Raw genomic sequence first — 13,675 nt, 5'->3', positions numbered from 1 at the left:
TTCAGACGGGCCCGGACATGTACTGGCTTAAGCAGTGGGACACGTCTGGCACTGCAGGATCTGAGTCCATGGTGGCGTAGTGTGTTACTTATGGTAGGCCTTGTTACATTGGTCCCAGCTCTCTGCAGTTCATTCACTAGGTCCCCCCGCGTGGTTCTGGGATTTTTGCTCACCGTTCTTGTGATCATTCTGACCCCACGGGGTGGGATTTTGCGTGGAGCCCCAGATCGAGGGAGATTATCAGTGGTCTTGTATGTCTTCCATTTTCTAATTATTGCTCCCACTGTTGATTTCTTCACTCCAAGCTGGTTGGCTATTGCAGATTCAGTCTTCCCAGCCTGGTGCATGGCTACAATTTTGTTTCTGGTGTCCTTTGACAGCTCTTTGGTCTTCACCATAGTAGAGTTTGGAGTCAGACTGTTTGAGGGTGTGCACAGGTGTCTTTTTATACTGATAACAAGTTTAAACAGGTGCCATTACTACAGGTAATGAGTGGAGGAAAGGGGAGACTCTTAAAGAAGAAGTTTTCAGGTCTGTGAGAGCCAGAAATCTTGATTGTTTGTTTCTGACCAAATACTTATTTTCCACCATAATATGCAAATAAATTGTTAAAAAAACAGACAATGTGATTTTCTGGATTTTTTTTTCTCAGTTTGTCTCCCATAGTTGAGGTCTACCTATGATGTAAATTACAGACACCTCTCATCTTTTTAAGTGGTGGAACTTGCACTATTGCTGACTGACTAAATACTTTTTTGCCCCACTGTATATATATATCAGTATATGTTTTTTTTACACATGGATCCCTTGTATAGCCGTATGTCGGTTTTGCAAGCCTGCGATAAAAAGACGCAGTACGGATGACATACGGAGGATGCCATGCGCAAAAAACGCTGAAACACCCTGCCTACGGAGGAGCTACGGTCCACTATTTTCGGGACTTTTCAGCGTATTACGGCCGTAATATACGGACCGTATTTTCATATGCTGAATGTGAAGCCGGCCTAAGTGTGAGGAGGAGGAAGGGCAAGCAGACAAGAAAATGAAAGTGAAACTGAGCACAATACTGCAGCATAGCCACAGACAGACAAGTCTGGATCTGTTTGTGTGTACGATCTGAGGTTTATTACATTCTTTCCTTATAATGACAGCAGGCCGTAAAAGAGACCCAGTTTGGGAATATTTTCATGAAGCTCCTTCGCCTATCGGTAAGGCAGGCATGCGTGCAAAATGCAAACGATGCAACAAAGAGATGCAAGGCCTGGTGGCGCGAATGAGGCAACATCATGAGAAGTGCGGTGATGAAGATGACCAAAGAAACACTTCTGAACAGGCAGGATCTTCAGGTTGGTAAACATTTTTATTGAATCCTATTTCTAAAGACTGAACTGTCATGTGTGAGAAAAATTATATTTCTTATTATTACTGCATGTTACTGTCATTTGGTACAGTTATGAAGAAAAACAAATATTCCTTTTGGGGCAGGGGCAGTGATGTGTTGTGTACAATAAGCAGAAATTGTATAAACAATAAAATAACAGCATTGACTTTTTTTGTTTAGGGGAATTCATGGATTCTGGAAACTATCCACCTCCAAGATCACCATCATCCTGTTCTACAGTTTCAGAGTTATCCATCCAGGATAGTGCTTCATTAGCAGCAACATCAGACACCCACAGCCACATATCACCATCACCCAAAAGGAAGAAAAAACCTTTACCTCCTGGAACCACCATAGATAGGTTTGCGATAAGAACTAGCAGATTAGAAAAAGAGTTGATTGATGAAAAATTTTCCCAGTTTATGTATGCAACGAACTCTTCTTTCCGTCTGACTGAGAACCCACATTTCATTAATATGGTTCAGTCACTGAGACCAGGATACAGTCCACCCAGCAGAGCTGATGTTGCAGGGAAACTGCTGGATCAAGTGTATGACAGAGAAATGGAGCAATGTGCAACAGCTCTGGAGGGTAAAATTGTTAACCTAAGTATTGATGGGTGGAGTAATGTCCACAATGATCCTATTGTATGTGCTTGTATAACAACAGAAGAAGGTAAAATCTTCCTTGCACAAACAACTGATACGTCAGGAAATGCACACACAGCAGAATACTGGAAGTGGCAGTAAAAGCTATAACGACATGTGAACAAAAATTCAAATGTCTAGTACGCAGTTTGGTCACTGACAATGCTGCAAACGTATCCAAGATGAGAAGAGATTTAGAAGAGCAGGGAGGGAATACAAAGCTGCTAATAACATATGGTTGCAGTGCTCATTTGCTGCACCTCTTAGCCAAAGACTTAAGTGTTCCAGAAATAAAGGCTAATGTTGTTGAAATTGCTAAATACTTCCGTAATAATCATTTTGCTGCAGCAGCTCTGAAAAGGATGGGTGGAACCAAGCTAACGCTCCCACAAGATGTTAGATGGAACTCTGTGGTGGACTGTTTTGAGCAGTATATCAAAAACTGGCCTATTCTGATGACTTTGTGAAGAAAATCGAGATAAAATAGATGGCACTGTCACGGCCAAAATCCTCAACATTGGGCTTAAGAGAAATGTTGAACATATGCTGAGCTTCCTGAAACCCATCTCTCAAGCTTTAAACAAAATACAGAAAAATAGCTGTTTTATTGCGGATGCTGTTGAAATTTGGAAGGAACTGAGTGAATACTTAAAGGGAACCTGTCACCCCGTTTTTTCAGATTGAGATATAAATACTGTTAAATAGGGCCTGCGCTGTGCGTTACTATAGTGTATGTAGTGTACCCCGATTCCCCACCTATGCTGAGAAATACATTACCAAAGTCGCCGTTTTCGCCTGTCAAATGGCCGCGGGATGCCGCGCGTGCGCAGAAGAGATCGCGGCGCGATCTCTTCTGCGCACGCGTGGCATCCTGCGGCCATTTTCCTGAAGCCCCGTGCAGCAGAGCACTCCATCTGCGCACGCGTGGCCCCAGGAAGATGGCCGCCCCCACCGATGAAAGGGATAACAGCGCAGATCGCGCGCTGTTTCTTCACGTGCGCGCAGGGAATTCGGAACTTGGACATGCGCACACCACTACGCCACCAACGGAAAGCTGGGGAAGAAAAGAGCGATGTCACCACGCCCACCTGACCTGACCAGCCTGACAGGCGAAAACGGCGACTTTGGTAATGTATTTCTTTAAAAACAGAACTACACATGGACAGAATTAAATTACAAGCAGTAAACAAACGAATGGGACAAGCACTGACTCCAGCTCTTTTTTTTTGCAAATATTGTCAATATCCAATATCAGGGTCAAAACCTAAGTGCTGAGGAAGAGGAGTTAGCTATGACATGGTATCCAGCAATCATCCATCTTTAACCCCTTCATGACCGTGGGATTTTTCATTTTTCCACGTTCGTTTTTCGCTCCCCTCCTTCCCAGAGCCATAACTTTTTTATTTTTCCGTCAATTTGGCCATGTGAGGGCTTATTTTTTGCGGGACGAGTTGTACTTTTGAACGACATCATTGCTTTTAGCATGTCGTGTACTAGAAAACGGGAAAAAAATTCCAAGTGCGGTGAAATTGCAAAAAAAGTGCAATCCCACACTGGTTTTTGGTTTGGCTTTTTTGCTAGGTTCACTAAATGCTAAAAATGACCTGACATTATGATTCTCCAGGTCAGTACGAGTTCATAGACACCTAAAATGACTAGGTTATTTTTTATCTAAGTGGTGAAAAAAAATTCCAAACTTTGCTTAAAAAAAAAAAAAAAAAAATTGCGCCATTTTCCGATACTCGTAGCGTCTCCATTTTTCATGATCTGGGGTCGGTTGAGGGCTTATTTTTTGCGTGCCGAGATGACGTTTTTAATTATAGCATTTTGGTGCATATACGTTCTTTTGATCGCCCGTTATTGCATTTTAATGCAATGTCGCGGCGACCAAAAAAACGTAATTCTGGCGTTTCAAATTTTTTTCCCGCTACGCTGTTTAGCGATCAGGATAACACTTTTTTAATTGATAGATCGGGCGATTCTGAGCACGGCGATACCAAATATGCGTAGATTTGATTTTTTTTTATTGATTTATTTTGATTGGGGCGAAAGGGGGGTGATTTAAACTTTTATTTTATTTTTTTTTTTTTTTTCACTTTTTTTAAACTTTTATTTTTTAAACTTTTGCCATGCTTCAATAGCCTCCATGGGAGGCTAGAAGCATGCACAACTCGATCGCCTCTGCTACAGCTACACAGCAGCGATCTGCTGATCGCTGTTATGTAGCAGAAATGGAGGGGTGCTGTGAGCGCCGACCACAGGGTGGCGCTCACAGCCACCGGCGATCAGTAACCACAGAGGTCTCTAGGACCTCTATGGTTACAATGGAGACGCATAGCCGACCCCAGATCATGTGACGGAGGTCGGCGATGACGTCATTTCCGGCCGGCCGGAAGCGGTATTTAAATGCCGCTGTCTGCGTTTCACAGCGGCATTTAACTAGTTAATAGGTGCGGGCAGATCGCGATTCTGCCCGCGCCTATTATGGGCACATGTCAGCTGTTCAAAACAGCTGACATGTCCCGGCTTTGTTGCGGGCTCACCGCGGAGCCCTGCATCAAAGCAGGGGAGCCGACATCGGACGGTATAGTACGTCCGATGTCGGTAAGGGGTTAATGCCAACTATAATAAATTTCAGAACTAAGGGGGAACCATTCAAGAAATATATGTTTGCTGAAGATATTTTAAGGAAGGTCACACCAGTAAACTGGTGGAAGTCACTTAAGCGCTTGGATTCAGAGACTGTTCAAGTAATGATTTCACTTTTAACAGCAGTAGCTTCTTCTGCAGGCGTTGAAAGAATATTCTCTTCCTTTGGACTCATTCATTCTAAATTGAGAAATCGGTTGGGACCCAATAAAGCAGGAAAGCTTGTTTTTCTTTTCCAGATTATGAATAGGAACAAAGAAGAAGATGATGATGAAGATGACGACAAGTGAGCTACAGAGGACAGCAGGGACAGTAGTATTTAAGTTTTTCATGTGTCGGCTGGGCTGACAGTCTAAGTTTCTTATAATATATATATATATATTTTGTTTAGCCAAATTAGTTAACAAACATGGATGTTTGTTTAAGCAAATAACTTATGCTGTAATGTTGTTATTGTTTCAGTTGAATAAATCTATTTAAATTGTTATTAAGGTCAGGATTATTTTTCTCCTTCCTAAGTACAAAAGAACAGTGGTGTCCAAATATGAATGATTAACCCATTAAACTGGGGAGAAAAAAGTGATATAAAAAGTGATTCTAAAAATCTTCATCTACTTGCATGTTAAAGTAGCAAGAACTAGTTTAGGTAGAAACTTTGATTTAAATCAAGCCTTACTGACTAGTGATTTAAATCAGTTAGATTTAAATCAAATCCACCCTGCGCAGGACTATCAATATGGGAGGGGGAAACAGTTGTGGCCATAAATATTGGGGCAGCTCATAGATAAGGAGGGTGAGCCTTTATTGTCCTGAGATTTAGGTCTGAATCCAGGAAGTCTGAGGGGAACATTTCATAATTGATGGAGCAAGACAAATACATGCGAGATATTCATTCCAGCTCTGTCACAGGTTGTCAGAATTTTGTATACCATTCATACAAAAAAAAAAAAAAAATGTGAATATTGCCTACCATTACAGAGATACATTTTTTCCTCTGGAAAATATGTCATAGCCTGTACCATCAGTGGTGGCAGCTGCAGTCAGACCCTCCGCAGAAAGCAGCTTATGCATTTTTAAAGAAAAAATAAAAACATACAGCTACTCCGGCTGTATAGGCTACATGGAAGTGCGGGTCCAGTCTACTGGTGAGGACGTCCCTACAGATAGTTTCCCCAATAACCAGCAATGTGTAAACTCAGCCTGATACAGATCCAACTGCGTTACTCTCCACTAATGTCATCCCGCGCTTAAAAATTTTAGAAATGAAGATTCAACTCATAGCTGTCAAACAAGTTTATTACAAGTCAAATAGTTAGAAATAAGAGGAATATAAATATATAAATATATGCATACATACAAATGAATACTAAAAAGTTTTAGAAATCAAAACAATGAATTAAACATTAAAGACAGATTGGTACAAAATGTATTTTTCTTTTTTGTCATTAAAGTCCCCTGTGCTTTAGCTGCAAAAATTGTATTGTGGTGCTTAAAGGGAACCTGTCATCCCCAAAATCGAGGGCGAGCTAAGCCCACCAGCATCAGGGGCTTATCTACAGCATTCTGTAATGCTGTAGATGAGCCCCCGATGTATCCTAAAAAAAATTAGAAACTAGGAGTTAGTCATACCGGTAACTGTATTTCCAAGAGTCCATCATGACAGCACCACAGGAGGTTGCTCTTCATATCCTTGATAGGGACAGGAACACAGAAGAGGTTAAATAGCCCCTCCCCACCTCTCAGTGATTTTACAAAGTACCACATCAGGATGGATACAACACAATTTTATTGAACTTCCTCTCTATACATGTTCATATCACACATTAGACAGTAGTTCAAGGGGGGGCAAATAATGGGTGCTGTCATGATGGACTCCTGGAAATACCGTTACCGGTATGACTAACTCCTAGTTTCCAGGTCGTCCCTCATGACAGCACCACAGGAGAAATACCAAATAACTCCTATTAGGGCGGGTTTACAGCTTGGAGGACTCTTCTCCCAAAGCTAGTCTGTTGCTTTGAAAGAACGTCCAGCTTGTAGTGCTTGCAAAAGATTTGAGCTAGACCAAGTTGCCGCCCGGCAAATTTGGTCCATGGATACACCCGCAATCTCTGCCCATGAAGCAGATACTGCTCTCAGAGAGTGGGCTTTTAGGTGATCTGGAGGAGATTCACCAGCTGAAATATACGCAGCACAAATGGTAGATTTGATCCATCTGGCCAGAGTCGCTTTTGAGGCTTTTTTGCCTCTATTTTTCCCGGACATCTGGATAAAGAGATTAGAGTCAATTCTCCAGCTGTCTGTAAGTTTTAGATACTGCAACACTGTTCTCTTAACATCCAGAGAATGAAGAGAACGTTCTTTTTCGTTATTGTAGTTCTGGCAGAACGTAGGTAAAACTATTTCCTGGTTTCTGTGAAAGTCCGTCACAACTTTTGGAAGAAATGAGGGATCCAACTTTAAAACGATGCAATCTTCTTGTATCTTTAAGTATGGATCTGTTATGGACAGGGCTTGAATTTCACCTATTCGCCTTGCTGTCGTTATTGCTACGAGGAAAACAGTCTTGAATGTCACAGATTTTAGGTCTGCCTGATCAAGTGGCTCGTATGGAGCTTTCCGTAGCTCATTTAGCACCAAAGTGAGGTTCCATGAGGGTACTGAGCTTCGTATTGTTGGTCTGATACGTTGTGTAGCTTTAATGTATCTCATTATCCAGGGATGATTCGCTATTGGATAGTCATAAAAGGCAGTTAAAGCTGAGATTTGTACCTTTAGAGTACTAGGTCTTAAGCCCATATCAAAACCTGTTTGGAGAAAATTTAGTATTTGAGGAATATCTGGTTGTTGGAGAACGGATATTGGAGTATTGGTCTGTGCACAAAACTTCTTCCAAATTTTCTGGTATATAGCCGAGGTCACCGGCTTTCTACTTTTTTTCATGGTCGAGATAACTGATTCAGACAGTCCCTTTGATCTCAAGATCTCCCTTTCAAGATCCACGCTGAGAGTTGTAGCATCTTTAGATTTTGATGGACCAATGGTCCCTGTATTAGAAGATCCCGTCTTAGTGGTAGTAACACTGGGTCTTCCACCGCCATCCACTTCAGCAGAGGAAACCAGCTCCTCTTGGGCCAATATGGCACTATTAGGATTACTACGGCTAAACTTTCCTGAATTTTCCTCAAAACTCTGGGAATTAGGGCTAGTGGAGGGAACGCGTATGCAAGTTCCATGTCCCAATGTTGAGCCAATGCATCTATGCCAGTTGGATTGTCTCTTGGATTTAGCGAAAATAATTCTTTCGTTTTTGTATTGCTCCTTGAGGCGAATAAATCTATTTGTGGGGTGCCCCACTGTTGGATTAACTGAGTAAAGATTTCTTCGTTTAGAGACCATTCTGACGGCTGTACCTTTTCTCTGCTGAGAAAGTCCGCTATTTGGTTCTGTGAACCTTTTAGGTGTACTGCTGTGATGGACTTTACGGTATCTTCCGCCCAGGAGAATATTTCTTCTGCTAGTGCCTGAAGTGGACGGTGCCTTGGTCCTCCTTGATGTAGGAGAAAAGCTACCGTGGTCGAGTTGTCTGAGAAGACTCGGATGTGGTGTCCCTGAATCTCGTGTTGGCGCCTTTTTAGTGCTTCCCAGACCGCTCTGAGTTCCCTGTAGTTGGAGGAACTGTCGCGTATCGAAGGTGGCCATGTCCCCTGAAGTCATCGACCTTCTATGTGGGCTCCCCAGCCCCTTGAGCTTGCATCGGTGGTTATATTTATGCATTGAGATATTTTCCATGGTTTTCCTCTTTTGAGGTTTTTTATGTTGATCCACCATGAGAGGGACTGCTTTACCTTGCTGGGTAACCACATCCTGTTGTCTAGTGAATCTTTTCTTCCGTTCCATACCGAAAGAACTTCCCTTTGAAGCGTTCTGGAGTTAAACTGGCTCCACTGTACACTGGGAATGCATGAGGTCATCAGACCTAGAATCCTCATTGCTTTCCTGATGGAGATGTATTTCCGTTTTTTTATTGATTGAAGTTCTTTTTTTATTGACCGTTGTTTTTGGTCTGGTAGGAAGGAGTATTCTAGTTCGGAATTTAGTAGTACCCCTAGAAATATCTTCTGCGTCTCTGGTTCGAGACTCGATTTTTTTGCATTTATTACCCACCCCAGACGTTTCAGGAGTGGCGTGGTAATTTCTAAGGATTCTTCCATCTGTTGGGATGAATCTGCGATCAGCAACAGATCGTCTAGATATGGTGCGATGAGAACTTCCTTTTCTCTTAAGTAGGCCATGACCTCCGTCATGAGCTTCGTAAATATCCTTGGGGCAGAGGAGAGACCAAATGGTAGGCACTGAAACTGGAAATGAAGTATTTTCTTGTGGTTTCCTATTGCGAACCTGAGGAATTTTTGATCTGAGGGATGGATGGGAACATGATAGTAAGCATGTTTGAGATCTAGCGTGCACATTACAGAGTTCTTTTTTATTAGCGGTGTAATTGATTTGAGAGATTCCATCTTGAAGCGTTTGTACGCCACCCATTTGTTTAATGGTTTTAAGTTTATTATTGTCCGGTAATCTCCGTTTGGTTTTCTTATGGAGAACAGACTGGAGTAATGCCCCTGAAAATGTTGATGATGGGGTACCGGTATTATGATGTTTAATTCTAAGAGTTCCTGTATGTCTGTTATCAACCTTTGATGTACTGCTGATGACTCTGTGTTAAGCAGAATCTCTTGGGGGGTAGATGAGTAAACTCTATCTTGTAACCCTGTGCCACTGTCTGTAGAATCCATTGATTCTGAGTTATGTTCTGCCATCCTTCTTGGAAGTATTGTAGTCTCCCTCTTATATTGTTGGCGTCATTGTTTGCTGGGTCCTGTTGATTGGTCTCGAAAGGAACCTCTTCCTCTGCCTCCTTTAGGGTAGCTCCACCTACCGGATTTCCCTTTGCCTCTGTAGTCCTGTCTTGGGTGGGAGCGAGTTTTTCGGAAGAATTGCGGTTTCTTTGGCTTCTCCTCAGGGAAGCCTTTTTTCTTATCAGACGCTTTTTCAAGTAGCTCGTCAAGGACTGGACCAAAGACGTGAGAACCTGAGAATGGAATCGAACACAGCTTGTTCTTGGATTGGGTATCTCCCGTCCACGATCTCAGCCATAAGGCCCTTCTTGCTGCGTTTGACAGCGCATTATTCCGGGCAGCAAAGCGTACGGATTCCGCTGAAGCATCTGCCATGAAATCAGTCGCCATCTTTAAAACTGAAAAGGATTTAAGGATTTCTTCCCTTGGAGTTCTGTTTTTAATATGACTCTCCAGCTCGTCCACCCAAAGACTCATGGACCTTGCTACAGAGGTAGCCGCTATATTCATCTTCATAATGGCGGCTGACGATTCCCAGGCTTTCTTAAGAAGATCTTCTGACCTCTTATCCATTGGGTCTTTTAACCCTGACGAGTCCTCAAAGGGAATAGCCGTTTTCCTTGTGACTTTGGCCACGGGAATGTCGATCTTTGGAACCGACTCCCAGACTTTAGTTTCTTCTGGGTCAAAGGGAAGACGGTATTTGAAGTCTCTCGGGACTACTAATTTTCCCACATCTTCCCACTCTTCCATTATCATTGCAGTTATGTGATTGTTGACCGGAAAAACTCTATTCCTGCGAGTTCTCAGGCCCCCAAACATCTCGTCTTGAACTGATAAAGGCTCAGACGAGTCTTCTATTTTCATAGTGTTTCTTACTGCTTTTAGCAGTATATCCGTATTTTCAGATGAGAACAAGTATTTCTTCCGGAAGCACAGTTAATGTATTGTCCTCTTCGTCCGAGCCCGGATCGGAATAACCTGAGACCTCTCCTTCCTCGGAACTCACATCCATATCCCATCTAGGCCTTTTAGGCCGCGGAGATTGGGGTGGCACCATAGTAGACACTGTAGCTTGGACTTCGTCTCTAATCATAGATTTAATATTATCTAACAGCGAAGCCAGTTCGTCTTTAAGAAGTTTAGCGATGCATTTTTCGCATAATTTCTTCTTATAGCCCTCTGGGAGTTTGGTGGTGCACAATGGGCATCTAATAGTCCTTTTTTTAGTAGTTGACCTCTCGGGAATGTCCTTATCCTGAAATGTAAATGAGATCCCTGTAGGTACAGAACTAACGTTTTGTAATGCATCCCGTACCACGTACTACTCACATGGTCCGTGTGCAGCTCTAAGGATTGGACGTCTGGGCGAGTAGCACCTTCCATGTTACTGGGTCAAGTGTGCTGTCAGATGTCGGTCATTAAGTAGCAATCTTACCCAGCTTCAAGACATCTGATTCGTCCTCCTTCCGAGCTCAGCTGCTGGCCTCCACGGTGATTTCAGGTTCCCAGCTGTACTGCGCATGCGTCATCTGGAACGCACGCAGACCAGCCTGGGACCTGGATACCAGCGCATAATCTTCAGCCATTGCGCTCTGATCTCCCCCTGCAGCTCCCAGGCGCCCCGGAAACAATCGGCGCCGCCGACCCCCAGAATCCGGCCACGCCCCCCGGAAAGTCGTCACCTCCGGCTGGAGCGCCGGACCGGAAGTTAGGGGAGCGACGCCAGCACCGGCCGCACGTGGAGCCTGAGGGAGCACCGGACACCGCAGCTGCTGCCTCAGTGCCCCCTTTGGTGAGCGGATGAGGCAGCGCATGGGAGCAGACAGCTCGACCTAGTCGCAGAGGGACCTCCAGCGGTATCGTGCGACTTCAGGAGTCGCCAGACTCTCGCGGCCAGAGCCTCCTCCAGGAGGATGGAACCGCTCTCAGGAGCTCCTGCTCCACCGAGACCTGACGGATCAGGTAAAAAGAAAAAAATCTCATCTTCTGGAGATCTCTCTCCTGCTTCTGTCCCTGATAGGGACAGGAAAAACACTGAGAGGTGGAGGTGGGGAGGGGCTATTTAACCTCTTCTGTGTTCCTGTCCCTATCAAGGATATGAAGAGCAACCTCCTGTGGTGCTGTCATGAGGGACGACCTGGAAAAAGAGGTTAGATTATACTCACCCAGAGACAGACCCGGTCCTGTCCGATGGGCATCGTGATCCGGTCTGGTGCCTCCTATCTTCATCAGATGACGTCCTCTTCTTGTCTTCACGCTGCGGCTCCAGCGCAAAGTACTGCAGTGCGCAGGCCCTTCTGACCTTTCCCTGCGCCCAGCAGCCTGAAGACAAGAAGAGGACGTCATCCTATCAAGATGGGAGGCCCAGGACCGGACCGCGACGCGGATCGGACCGCCCGCGTGAGTCTAATATAACCTCTTTTTCTCATCTTTTAGGATACATCAGGGGTTTATCTACAGCATTACAGAATGCTGTAGATAAGAAGCCCCTGATGCTGGTGGGCTTAGCTCACCATCAATTTTGGGGGTGACAGGTTCCCTTTAACACAAAATTCCTCAAGAGGAGCGGGGAGACAATATAAAATCGAGAAAAAGGGAGGTTTTGGTTTTTGTAAGTAATTATACTCATCTATCTGACATTATCAGACGCCCACAGTGTCATCCCTTTGAGTCCTCACATGGATTGTGGGGGCACCATGCTTCCACTTGGTGAAGAAGTCCAGTAATGAAATGACATCTGCAGGGAGGTCACTGCTCTGGGGGGGCACAGGATGGGGAAAAGCCACAATACCTAGAATAAAACAGAAAAAAATCATGCAGAAAACTGGATACAAGTAGTGGCTTACACCAGTGGCCACCGGGCTAATACTGACCAGCACAGCGTGCAAAGAGAATAAAGCCCGGGATCTGGAGACATTATTGTAATGCAGTTTAGCTCCCAGATGTCATAGGTCAGTCATCAACCTGACAGCATGTGTCCCCAATAATATTAAGGAGAAAACGTTTTATGTAAAAACAAAAAAAAAACAACAGGACCGACTCCTCACCATCAGGCAGAGATTCACATGCTAAGTAATATCAATCCCTCAGATCTCCATCATCATTCATCCCCTCCCCTGTTCGCCACCACACGTAGTACTATACTTCCCTGCACCCCCCGCCGCAAGTGACATCACACTGACCTGGACAGCACGTGATATCAGCACCCCACACCACACAGACCCATGCGAATAACATCAGCCCCATTCTGCAGGTAGACCCCCCTGCACGCAGATCCCCCACGCATGCAACATGACCCCCTTCCCAACAGAGACTCCAGCACACAGCCTCTCTCTTCCCCAGAGACCCGCAGCCCCCCTTCCCGACACCCAGCCCCGCTAGCAAGGAACATGACCCCCTTCCCACAGAGACCCCCAGCATGCAGTCACCCTTCCCCAGGCATGCCCCTCCAGCACACAGTCCCATGCAAGCAACATCTCCCCGTTCTCCCCAGGCACACCCCCCCTCCAGCATGCACATGCAGCCCCATGCAAGCATCACCACCCCCTTCTCCCCAGGCACACCCCCCTCCAGAATGCAGCCCCATGCGAGCATCACCACCCCCTTCTCCCCAGGCACACCCCCCTCCAGCATGCAGCCCCATGCAAGCATCACCACCCCCTTCTCCCCAGGCACACCCCCCTCCAGCATGCAGCCCCATGCAAGCATCACCACCCCCTTCTCCCCAGGCACACCCCCCTCCAGCATGCAGCTCCATGTAAGCATCACCACCCCCTTCTCCCCAGGCACACCCCCCTCCAGCATGCAGCTCCATGTAAGCATCACCACCCCCTTCTCCCCAGGCACAACCCCCTCCAGCATGCAGCTCCATGTAAGCATCACCACCCCCTTCTCCCCAGGCACCCCCCCCTCCAGCATGCAGCCCCATGCAAGCATCACCACCCCCTTCTCTCCAGGCACCCCCCCCTCCAGCATGCAGCCCCATGCAAGCATCACCACCCCCTTCTCCACAGACAGACCCCCCTCCAGCTCCATGCAAGCATCACCACCCCCTTCTCTCCAGGCACCCCCCCCTCCAGCATGCAGCCCCATGCAAGCATCACCACCCCCTTCTCCCCAGACAGACCCCCCTC

Source organism: Ranitomeya imitator, chromosome 2, assembly GCF_032444005.1.
Source record: "Ranitomeya imitator isolate aRanImi1 chromosome 2, aRanImi1.pri, whole genome shotgun sequence".
Classification (NCBI taxonomy): Eukaryota; Metazoa; Chordata; class Amphibia; order Anura; family Dendrobatidae; genus Ranitomeya; species Ranitomeya imitator.
Note: the sequence above shows the minus strand (reverse complement) of the source record.